This window comes from Phyllostomus hastatus, unplaced genomic scaffold (assembly GCF_019186645.2).
Source record: "Phyllostomus hastatus isolate PE091 unplaced genomic scaffold, TTU_PhHast_1.1 phas_scaffold_93, whole genome shotgun sequence".
NCBI lineage: Eukaryota > Metazoa > Chordata > Mammalia > Chiroptera > Phyllostomidae > Phyllostomus > Phyllostomus hastatus.
Window position 1 is genome coordinate 10,408,947 of NW_025334042.1, and position 9,998 is coordinate 10,418,944.

Consider the following 9,998-nt stretch of genomic DNA (forward strand, 5'->3'; position numbering starts at 1 on the left):
TGAACCAAATCTACAAACTGAAATTTGCTGATACTGGTCCATTGAAGTGATACTAATAAGAGGATTATGGCAACCTTGGGTCCTCATTCCTTCAGAAGATGACTATTATTAGCATTATTCATATTTATCAAGCCCCAATGGGGACAAACTTGTCACAATAGACAAGGAAGGGAGAGGGAAAAAAATGTACCATATGTCCCTGGCATATGTGTCAGGGGTACTCAGTGTGGGAAAAATGTCTTAAAAGTGGTTTGTCAAGGTTTAGCAAGTTTCATATGACTTTCAAGGATTGCACTGTGCCAGAGAGAAATCAATTCAATTCAATAAAATCAATAGGTACCTCTTCTTAGTTGGGTACTTAGGGTATACAAAAATAATGAAAGTTGGATCTCCATACTAATAAACTAAGTTTTCCAAGCTAAATTATTTTGAGTACAACCTTCAAATTTTTACCATATCATCTATATTTTTATTTACTCAACATTTTTCTAATATCATTATTTACTCAATTTTCTAATGTCTCTACCCACATTAGCCATATCTTAAAGAGTATCTTGGAAATCATTCAGTTGATGTTCTAGCTATATATTTTTAAATACTTGTATGTACATATTTTTAATGGATATTTTTAAATAAACACAATTAAAATTTTTTTAAATGTCTTTTCCTTGGACTATCTAAAAGAGTCCACTCTGGGAATGATAATAGTAAGGAATAATCAAAGAAAATATTTTACAAGGGCAGACTAGGTCAGATATTAGAGGTACAAAGAAAGTGTTTCAGGAAATCATAGGAAGAAAAGTATTATTCTTTTTTAAAAAATATTTTATTATCATTTTTTTAGAGAGAGGGGAATGGAGGGAGAAGGAGAAGGAGAGAAACATCAATGTGAGGGAGAAACATCAACTGGTTGTCTCTGGCACGCACTCCACCGGGAACTGAACCTGCAGCCCAGACATGTTCCCTGACCACGGGACGACGACCAGCCAGCTGAGCCACACTGGTCAGGGCAGAAGAGTGTAATTCTTCCTAGGTGTATCAAGGAAGCCTACTTAGAAACTTTAAAACTATCTAAGTCTGCAATACTTTGTTAAAACCAAAGAACAAAGCAAAGTGTTAAGATTTGACAAAGTTTGGTGGTGAGCACACAGATATTCCTATATTAGTCTCTTTAGTGCTCTGTATGCGAGAAATAGTTCACGGTAACAATAATGAAGTATGTCTAGGACTTGGCACAGAGAAATTCTCTCCAAGTAGTACAGAAAGTGTGAGTGGAAGCACAGAATGCTGAAATTCAGGCTGGGTGTCTGGTTCTATTGAAGGCGAGTCCTAGAAAATTAAGATGAAGTCAGATCACGCAGGACCCTGGCTAAGCGGTCCTGACTAGGAGGTCTGCAGGTACAGGAAACCCTGGGGGGTTTCAGAGCAGCAGATCAGGAGAACTCTGGGACACATTTGCAAGATGGGGAAGCACAGATTTGGAAGGATCTTACAATACTGATTCAGGTAAAAATATGGTGGTTTACCTAATCTGCCTAACATCCTGATTTGCTCCCTTGTTCTGCCTGCTGGTTTTCTGTATTTATTTTTTAAGAATCCATTTCCACTGGGCAGTGGTATTTCCTCTTTCCTATCCCAGATCCTTTGTAGTCTTATCCAACTATGTTGTAGACCAACTACGTTGTAGACCAGGGTTTGGTAAACTTTTCCTGTAAATGGCCTGATAGTATAAATATCTCAGGCTTTGCAGGCCATATGGTCTCTGTTGCAACTATTCAACTCTGCTATAAAGAGAAAGGTAGCCATAGACAATATGTGATGAATAGGTGTGGCTGTATTCCAATAAAACTGCATTTATAGACACTGGAATTTAAACTTAAGAAACTTTTCATGTATCAATAAGAAATCAATATTTTGAAAAAGATCAAGTAAGTCATTAAGACTATGAATACATCAAAAACAGAAAAGTATTGCCCTGACTGGTGTGGCTCAGTGGGTTGGGCATCCTCCTGCAAACCAAAAGGTCACCGGTTCAATTCCTGGTCATGGCACATGCCTGGACTGCAGGCTGGGCCCCTGGTTGGGGGTGTGTGAGAGACAATTGATTGATGTTTCTCTCACACACTGATGTTTCTCTCCCTCTCTTTCTCCCTCCCTTCCCCTGTCTCTGAAAATAAATAAATAAAATCTTTAAAAAACAGAAAAGTATTTTATGACTAAGTATTATAATATAAATTAGAATAAAGAGAATGAAAAAAAGAAGGACCAAGGTATGATTAAAAAAGGAGGAAAGGGGCGGGGGAAAGAGGGAGGGATAAGACAGAAAGGAAGTAGGCAGAATCACAGCTGTATTCCCAGAGGAGTGTGGTGAAAAGACAATTTTATTTAAAATAAAAACTGGGGAGGGCTTGAATGGAGAAGCATTTATTTCAGAAATAATACTTTTAAGAGACTTGGAAAGTTCCAATCCAGGACTGCTACCCATACACTAGTCAGAATAAAGATTATTCCAAATTCTGTAAAGGACAATTTTGTCCAACTCTGTATCTTTTGTCTTAAATCCTTAAAATCTGCCAAATGAAGTATTACACACCTTCCTCAGGAGGGCTAGGAGTTTCAGGAATTAAAGCACATAGCAGTGTTTCTGCTTTCAAGACAGCAGCTTCTCAATTCATTTCCAGGCTCAATTCTGGGGTAATTTGTGCTCCAGCTCCTCTCTCTTTATGCCTTGCAGGTGGTAATTTAAAAAAAATGGAAGGCAATATTTGCTTTTATCATTAGGTGTCAAGAAGAGGTCATTTGTGGAAAGAAATGTTTAATATGCAGAAAGCACAGCCTCAAGGGTCTCCATGAAGACCTCTGCCTCACATGTAAATGGATGAATGGATGGAAATGCCACCTGTTAGTAGTCCAGGCAAGATGACAGCAATGAATGATTATATGAACTAAGAATTTAAGGATACTTACATACTTACGGAAAAAATACTCAAAAGATCTCTGAGGAGTGCAAGATAAGAACTGTAATCATGCTAATGATGTCACTAAAAGGATGAAACAAGTCCATGATCACTTAAAACACAAATGGTGATCTCCATGATCACCATTGAGAGCTGCAATGTCCTGCAGAATTAACTAGAAAGCAAATGTTGACAAAAGTACAATTTCAATCTATTTTTGGAGTTTGAGTAATGCCCATAAATGAGAATAACATTTAGATTTTATTAAGAAAAATGATAAAAATTTGCTGGGGTTTATACTATAGCATTAGCAAACTGATTACTATAATTAATGTGTCAACTGTATGCTAGTCACTGTAAAAATTAATAAGCCCAGTGCCTGTCTTCAAGATATATGTATATATCTTGAGAGAAATGAAAGTTAACCACAAAATAATTATAAGTTGGCTGATAATAAACAAGAGGTTCAAATTTTTAAGAGGGAGAAAAAGCTTATATCTTCATGAATCATGAATAAAATTTTCACAAAGGAGAAAGGAGAAAACTGCATTTGAAAGGAGAAAACAGTAATATTTTCATCGTCTGGGACACTAGAGAGGAGCATTCCAAACCCTGGGCATGGCGACAGCAAAGGTAGAGAAGTAGGAAAGCAGGAGAGGTGTTTAGGAAACTGAGTAGCTATTTTGCCAGAGTGCAAACTAAACTCTAGTTTCTCTTTTTTTTGGAAGAGGAGCACAGGAAATAAAACTGGAAAAGTGGGTAGGAATCAAATTGTGAAGAGCTTTGCATTCATTCCATCATTCAGCATTCACGGAACACCTGTGCCTGGCATTGTGCTGAGCCCAGGAGCCAAAATACAGAAAGGAGACTTGAGTGTTAAAACCACATTGCCCGTGTAGTCATAGATTTTCACAGAGACCTAAACATTCTTTTCATAAAATGAATTCACATTAATTGTCTGCTCCCCAAATTTCACATTAAATTTGTCAAGTTTATCAACCGTTGGTGGTCTGAGTCCATGTGCAGAGGGGGGCCTTCTCCCTGCCTCACAGGAGTTCAAAACTAATTTTGAGGAAGAAAGAAACACATTTGCGGCCAATTATACTTTCAAGTTACACTCTAGTACCAAGGAACTAGGTCAAATTCCTCAGTAGGTTTGGAAGGGTTTAACCTGTTCCTCTCTGAGCATAGTGACTTCTGCAGCTCCTTCCACAAGAGACCAGTCCTGCTTAGTTTGTCCCAGGGAGGGTGGTATCACGAAAATCACGTCGTAGTGGTCGACCCACTGGAAGGGACAAATTTCGGCTTTCTCAACTGGAAGCTACTGCTGAAGAATTCCAAGGACAAATTCTTGCAGCTGTTTTCAGCCTTGAACATGATTAGAATATCAATCTCTCAGCTGGAGGTGGCACACTTTGTGGATCTGCTGGAACTACAGGAACCAGATATTAAGGGGTAAACATGGATGCCACGGCCATTAAAATAAAGAGGGTGTGCCTACATTTAAAGACCTTTAAAAAGAAAGTGGAATTACAAAACATTACAAATAAAAATGGAAGTCATTTAAATGCAGAGCAATTATATAGAGGACAATTAAAATGAAATCTAAGAAGGTATTAGGAAAAAGGCTGTACATTACCATTAACTTGAGGAGTTATAATAAGGAGGTTTTCCAGGCTGAGTGTTAATTTTGTGTAAGGTGGGGGCTTAAAGAGCTTTCTCATTTTGAAGCCTGGATCTGGGAACTCCCTGTCCTCGGGGTTTCAACTCAGGCCTGACATCGAACACTCCAGGGACTGCTGCCAACCTTGTCTTGCACCCAGAAAACAGCACTGCGAGTCCCTGAACAAAGCTTCCAGACTTTGGAATGGCCTCACTGATGAAAATGAATTTACTTATTTTTCTACGACCACTCACATATTAGTTTTCTAATAATACAGTGTCTCAGAGTACCTAAACACCTCAACCTGAAATCCCTGCTGGGCCAGTCCAATCAGAAGCATGACCTAGTTCTGATCCCCTAGGCAAATACATGTAGAAGACATTTTTTAAAATCAATTTCTGCCAGCTGACTCTCTCTCTATAGCTTGGAAAGGAAGACATAGTAGGAACATCATTCATTTAATTCAGTCCATCAGTATATATATTTGTGTGCCTGATATATTCCTAATACTGTACTTGATGCTCATAGGGAGAGAAGTGTACAAGGCTAACAGTCAGCAGTGCAGGATCAACACAATTAAATAAAGAAAGGTATAAGACAGTATATGATTAGTTGAGAGCACTCTCCTTTGTGTGTGCTGTGCTAAGAAGGCACCCTTGTCAAACTGCCTTGCTACCATGGTGACAGTTACTAAGAAATGCATAGATCCGCATATGAACAGGTTACAGAGTTCTGTTTTGTTGTTGCTGTTTTTAAATATGTAGTTTTTCCAGCCAGATGAATAATTCTTAATATTGGTCTCCAATTTTCTATATGGATACTCTGTATTCAAGTCTTTAAAAAAAACTGAACCAAGAGCATGTGGACCCATCATGCTGACCAGGCACAGTCTGGGGGTTTTCTCAGTGCTTGGGGATTGGCTTTAACCCTTAGGTACAGTGTGGAATGACCTCAAGTGTCACAGGCTTCTAAGTTTGTCCAATCTTTTAATACACAGGTATGATTCCCCAAGGTTACCCCAAGGTCAAGAAGGAATTCTTCACCATCTCTTGATCTAAATTTCTGTTTTCTTCTCTCTTGTGGTTCTCTTTGCCCCACTCATCCAAATTGTGACCTTTGTCCTCTTCTCATTTACTCCCCAAGCATCACTATATGTGAGTGGTTGTTTATAATGGACTGTTATTGAAAGTCTGGGAGTAATAATAAAACACAGGACAGGAAACATAGGTACCCAAGGTTCTTTGCCCATTTTCAACATAGGAAATTTTACTGTATTTTCTCCTGGCCCTGCCTGCTGCTATTTCGCTCAGATTTCCTCTTCTCCATCTCTTTTCTGAGTTCTTCAGATCCAAATCTCTATAATTTTATTATTCCAAGCAATGAAATTCTTGTTGTCAAACTCTACCCCGTATGGACTAGCTAACAATTCCCAAGGCCTATGTTTCTTTTCCTCCTCCAAGAAATTTTCATTTACTCTAGCGGTAAATTTTGCTATTCCCCAGAACGTAAACTAGCAGCTAAAAATAGCTATTTTTAAAAGATATTTTCTTTCCCTGTTCACATGCTTTTTGACTTAGCTTTCGAAATATCTTGCATTGTGCATTAAGTCATTCATATGTTTAGGGAGAATTTTAGTTCCTTTTTTTAAACTTGATTCTCTAAAAAGTGATTCCTCAAAGATTCAGAAAAACTATGACATGATTTGTGACTTTCAAATCCCTTTATGAGAGATAGGGAACAGAATAAAAACTGGTTCCCTGCAGAAAACTCCCTACTGGATCTGGCATTATCCACAGGCCAAGACCCTTTCACATGCATGCAGCATAGTTTTCATAAAAGACACCTTTCTTCATTCAGTCACAGGAGTAGGTCCTTGTACAGTAACCACAGCTCTGCTGTAGGGATAAGGATCTAATCTCTGACTGCAAAAAAGTTCCCAAAGGTGCTGAGTGCTGGTTTCTCTGGGACAGCCCTAAATTCCAGTTCAATGTCACCTCCGTACGAAGGTAACGTGACAATAAGCACAGATTCTTATGAAGATGGATGTTTCCCCTTAGACACACCTCAATCCCTATATCTATAAACACACCTCTCATGAGCCTGTTACATAATATTGAGAGCACCAGATTAGGAACCATGGAAAATGTGGGGGAAAAAAAAACAATATAAAACAAAATCAAGATCCTACAGGAATGTAGAATTTGAAGGGTGAGAAAACGCTTGGTACATGGAAGTAATAATTATAGAATTAAAAACAAAATAGAATTCATTCACAGAGGCCTAAGCTTTTAGAACTAGAATTATTTTTAAGATCATTCACTGATGGTAGAGAACATTGGAGCTCCAAAGGGTTAGTATTTACCTGAGATTACACAGTGAATTAGTAGCAGAGCCAGAAGACACCACCGGTCTCAAGAGCTTTGTCTGCCTTGCCATATATAATAACTATTAAGCATCCATTCTATGCAAGGAAGTATATAGCTGGAGAAACACATGAAAAATGCCTAGCACAATGTCTGGAACCATCAGCTGTCACCATTATCACAATCATCATCATCATCATCATCATCATCATCAGCAAGTATAAATTATGGTATTAGCCAGACCTTAATGTGAGTCCCAGCTCTGCCACTTACATGTAACAGTGAATAAGCTACTTCCCTTCTCTAAGCTCCAGTTTCTCCATCTATAACATAGTAATAAAAATAGTGTCTACTGACTTCCGGCCAAGATGGAGGTGTAGGTAGACACACTGTGCCTCCTCTCACAACCAAAATAAGGACAACAATAATTTAAAAACAAAAAACAACCAGTACTGACAGAAAATTGAACTGTACGGAAATCTGACAACCAAGGAGTTAAAGAAGAAACATTCACCCAGATGGGTAGGAAGGGCAGAGTTGGGGAGCCAGAACAGAGGGCTCGAGGTGGGGTGGCGGCTGGTGGACCTAGCGAGGCAGTGGACTGTAGAGGGGTGTGGCCCATCCTGTCCCACATTCGTGAGCAGATAAACCAGGTGAAACTGGGGAGTGGGAGAGACCATGGGACCCGGGGTCCCAGCAATGAGAAATAAAGCCTCAAAACACTGATTGAAAACACCTGTGGGAGTTGAGGTGCCAGGAGAGACTCCCAGCTTCACAGGAGAGTTTGTTGGAGAGACCCCCAAGGTCCCAGGATGTACACAAACCCACCCACACAGGAATCAGCACCAGAAGGGCCCAATTTGCTTGTGGGAAGCAGGGGAAGTGGCTGCAATCCAGCAGAGAGCAGAGCAAGCGCCATTGTTCCCTCTCAGACCCCTCCTACACCTACAGCATCACAACCCAGCAACGGGGGTGCCCCACCCTGGTGAATACTTAAGGCTCTACCCCTCACTATGTAACAGTCGCGGGCAAGACAAAAAAAACTCGCCCAAACGAAAGAACAGATCACAGTTCCAGAAAAAATACAAATAGGTGATGAAAAGATAGCCAACCTATCAGATGCACAGTTCAAAACTCTGGTAATCAGGGTGCTCACAGATTTGGTTGAATTTGGTCATAAATTAGATGAAAATATGAAGGCCATGCTAAGTGAAATAAAGGAAAATGTACAGGGAACCAATAGTGATGGGAAGGAAACTGGGACTCAAATCAATGGAGTGGACCAGAAGGAGGAAAGAAACATCCAATCAGAAAAGAATGATGAAACAAGACTTCAAAAAAATGAGGAGAGGCTTAGGAACTTCCAGGACATCTTTAAACATTCCAATATCTGAATTATAGGGGTACCTGAAGGAGAAGGGGAAGAACACAAGTGGAAAAGTTATTTGAACAAATAATAAAGGAGAAGTTCCCCATTCTGGCTAAGGAAATAGACTTCCAGGAAGTCCAGGAAGCTCAGAGAGTCCCAAAGAAGTTGGACCCAAGAAGAAACACACAAGGCACATCATAATTACATTACCCAAGATTAAAATGAAGGAGAGATTCCTAGATGCAGCAAGAGGAAAGAAGACAGTTATCTACAAAGGAGTTGCCATCAGACTGTCAGCTGATTTCTCAAAAGAGGCCTTACAGGCAAGAAAGGGCTGGAAAGAAGTATTCCAAGTCATGAAAGGCAAGGACCTACATCCAAGATTGCTCTATCCAGCAAAGCTTTCATTTAGAATGGAAGGGCAGATAAAGTGTTTCTCAGATAAGGTCAAGTTAAAGGAGCTCATCATCACCAAGCCCTTATTATGTGAAATGTTAAAGGGACTTATCTAGGAAAAAAATGATAAAAAACATGTACAGTAAAATGACAGCAAACTCACAATTATTAGCCACATCTAAGACAAAAACAAAAGCAAACTAAGCAAACAACTAGAACAGGAACAGAACCACAGAAATGGAGATCACATGGAGGGTTATCAACAGGGTTTGGGAGGAGCAGAGAGGGGGAAAAGGTACAGAGAATAAGTAGCACAGATGGTAAGTAGAAAATAGACAGGCAGAGGGTAAGAATAGTGTGGGAAAAGTAGAAGCCAAGAACTTATAAGTATGACACATGGACATGAACTACAGGGGAGGAATGTGGGTGGGAGAGGGTGTGCAGGGTGGAGGGGAGTGAAGGGGGGAAATGGGACAACTGTAATAGCATAATCAATAAAATATATTAAAAAATAGTGTCTACCTAATAGGATAGTTGTGAGGATTTTATATTCACTCATTTAAGTGTGTATGTGTATATATATGGAAACTTCACACATTAGCTTTTCCATAGTATTAATTAACCTATATAGGTATACAGAGTGTCAAATAATGACACATATATAGGGTATTGGTGGAGCTTTTCTTTCTCATATCAAAAAGAAAGCCAGAAAGTTTTACTGAGCTTTCACTGTATGCAGATACAGCATACGAGAGTATGGAACAAGGAAAATAGGAGAAGAAAGTCTATTTAGAAAGCTATAATATAGGAACTATTTATTATTTTCAACAAATATACACCAATTACTTTCCACAATGATAAATAAGACTGAGTTTCTGCTTTCAAGGAGTTTGCAGTCTAGTGGAGGAAGAATCCAGGCTATTATGATATGGAGGGATATACACATTGAAGAGCCAGAGCTAAGAGCTATGGAAGCTCACAAAAGGGCAATTCACCCAGTGAGGTTGGATGAAAGTAATGGAGTGGCCGGGGTTTCTCAAATAAAAGAATAAGGAGATGGTCAATGATGAGAAGAGTTGGAAAGAGCCTAAAGCCACAAACCAGTGTGGTTTGGTACTCTGAACTGGCTCTCAGCATCCATTCCATACCTGTAGTGTGCTTTCTTATACTGTAGGGGCTAAAGAAAGAAAAAGCACAGTTCTCCACCTCCCTGAAGTTGGGGTTCTGTTTGTGCCAATTAGAAGCACTAG